Source organism: Prionailurus viverrinus, chromosome D3, assembly GCF_022837055.1.
Source record: "Prionailurus viverrinus isolate Anna chromosome D3, UM_Priviv_1.0, whole genome shotgun sequence".
Classification (NCBI taxonomy): Eukaryota; Metazoa; Chordata; class Mammalia; order Carnivora; family Felidae; genus Prionailurus; species Prionailurus viverrinus.
This window is the reverse complement of record NC_062572.1, coordinates 50,805,452-50,807,752: the sequence shown is the minus strand read 5'-3', so window position 1 is coordinate 50,807,752 and position 2,301 is coordinate 50,805,452. Positions and strand designations below refer to the sequence as shown.

Genomic DNA, 2,301 nt, shown 5'->3' with positions numbered 1-2,301 from the left:
AAATTTGTATGCCAGCAAATTAGATAACCTAAACTAATGGGGAAAAAATTCTAGAAAGAAACAAATAATCAAAACTGCTTCAGTAAGAAATAAAAACTTTGAACAGACTTTCTCTAAAGAAAATCGCAGGCTCAGATGACTTCACTGGTGAATTTTAAAACACATTTAAAAGAATAACAGTCCACCTGAATTTCTTCCCAAAAAAATGGAAATTTCAGGAAGGAATGTTTCCCAGTTCATACTATGAGGCTAGTTTTATACTAATACCAAAACCAGGCAAAACATCACAAAACAAGAAAACTGCAGACCAGTATCTCTTCTGGACATAAATGCAAAAATTCTCATCAAAATATCAAAATACTAGAAAATTAAATCCAGCCATATATAAATAAATTATACACCATGAGCAAGTGGGGTGTACACCAAGATTCTACCATTATTTAAGCATCGGATAATTAATGCAATACACAATATCAGTAGGATAAAAGAAAGATAAAAACCACACGATCATCTCAATAGATGAGAAAACACATTTGACAGAATCAAGCACACTTTCATGATTAAAACTCTCAAACCAGTGCTTATTTTGGCAACACATATAAAAATTGGAATGATACAGAGAAGATTAGCATAGCCCCTGCACAAGGATAACATGCAAATTCATGAAGCATTCCATATTTAAAAACAAATAAAGCAAAAACAAAAACAAAACCTCTCAAACCAGAAGTGAAAGCAAACTTCCTCAATGTGATAAATGGTTTCTGCGAAAAATTCACATCTAACACCATAGTCAATGGTGATTGAATGCTTTCCCCCTAAGATTAGGAACAAAACAAAAGTTTTCACTTTTACCATTTCTATTCAGCATTGTAATGGAAGTCTAACCAAGGTAATTGGGTAAGAAAAAGAAATAAAAGGCATTTAGTTTAGAAAGGAAGTGATAAAAAAATATTTCTATTTGCAGAAGGCGTACTCTTATATGTAGAAAATTCTAAGGAATTCATATTCCTTTATTCCAAAAATAAAACTATTAGAACTAATAAATGAGTTCAGCAATGTTGCAAGATATGAGATTAATATACAAAATTTGATTGAATTTTTAAAAAGTAGCAATGAACAATCCAAAAATCAAAGTAATGAAACATTTCATTTGCAATAACAACAAAAAGAAAACAAATAATTAGGAATGAATTTTAATAAAAGATGTGTACAGTTTCTACATTGATAACTACAAATCATCCTTGAAAAATGCAAGAAAGACTTAGTAAATGGAAAGATAGACCATATTCACAGATTGGAAGACAATGTTATTGAGAAGACAGTACTCCCTGCATCAATCTACAGAGTCCATGCAATCTCAATTAAAATCTCACATGACTTGGGGTGCCTGGGTGGCTCAGTCCATTGAGCATTCAGCTCAGGTCATATCTCAAAGTTGGTGAGTTTGAGCCCCACATGGGCCTCCCTGTCAACATGGAACTCACTTTGGATCCTCTTCCCGCCCCCCCCCTCTGCCCCTCTCTCACTCGTGTTCTCTCTCTCAGAAATAAACAAACATTTTAAAAAAATCCCAAGTGACTTTGCATAAATTGACAAACTGACACTAAAATTTGTATGGATGTACAAAGGACCCAGAATAGACAAAATGTTCTTGAAAAAGAAGAACAAAATTGGAAGACTTATACTTCCTGATTTCAAACTCACCACAAAGCTACTATAATAAAAATAGTGTGGTACTGGCCTAAGGATAGATGTGTAGATCAATGGAATAGAATTGGCAGTCCAGAAATCCTTACATTTAAGGTCAATTGATTTCTACAACACTGCCAAGACAATTCAATGACCAGGCTGAGGGGAATATCTTTTAACCACTAAAATATTTAAAAAACAGTCCATTCAAAAATAGGCACATAATTTGAATAAGTATTTCTCGAAAGAAGATAAATAAATGGTCAATAAGCACATGAAAAGATATTCAACATCACTGGTCATTAGGGAAGAGCAAATCAAAACCACAATGAAAACAAAAACAAAAGTAACACCTACTAGGATGGTTAAAATAATTGTCAGTTTGTAAAATGGTGCAGTCATTTTAGAATATAACTCTGCAGTTCTTTAAAATGTTAAACACAGAGTTACCTTATAACCCAGCAATTCCACTCCTCAGTATGCAGAACTGAAGACATACGTCCACATAAAGACTTGTACACAGGTGTTCATAGCAGCATTATTCTTTTTTTTTCTTATTTTTATTTTTTTTATTTTTAAGAGAGAGAAAAACAGAGTGCAAGTTGGGGAGGG

General features: G+C 32.9%; 1 non-coding gene across 1 annotated transcript; it reads left to right on the top strand.

Moving 5' to 3' along the window:
- The first annotated feature begins 577 nt into the window (after positions 1 to 577).
- Positions 578 to 682, top strand: LOC125149780 (U6 spliceosomal RNA). The gene has a single exon (XR_007146064.1). It is a non-coding gene; the product is annotated as a U6 spliceosomal RNA (small nuclear RNA).
- The last annotated feature ends 1,619 nt before the right edge of the window (positions 683 to 2,301 follow it).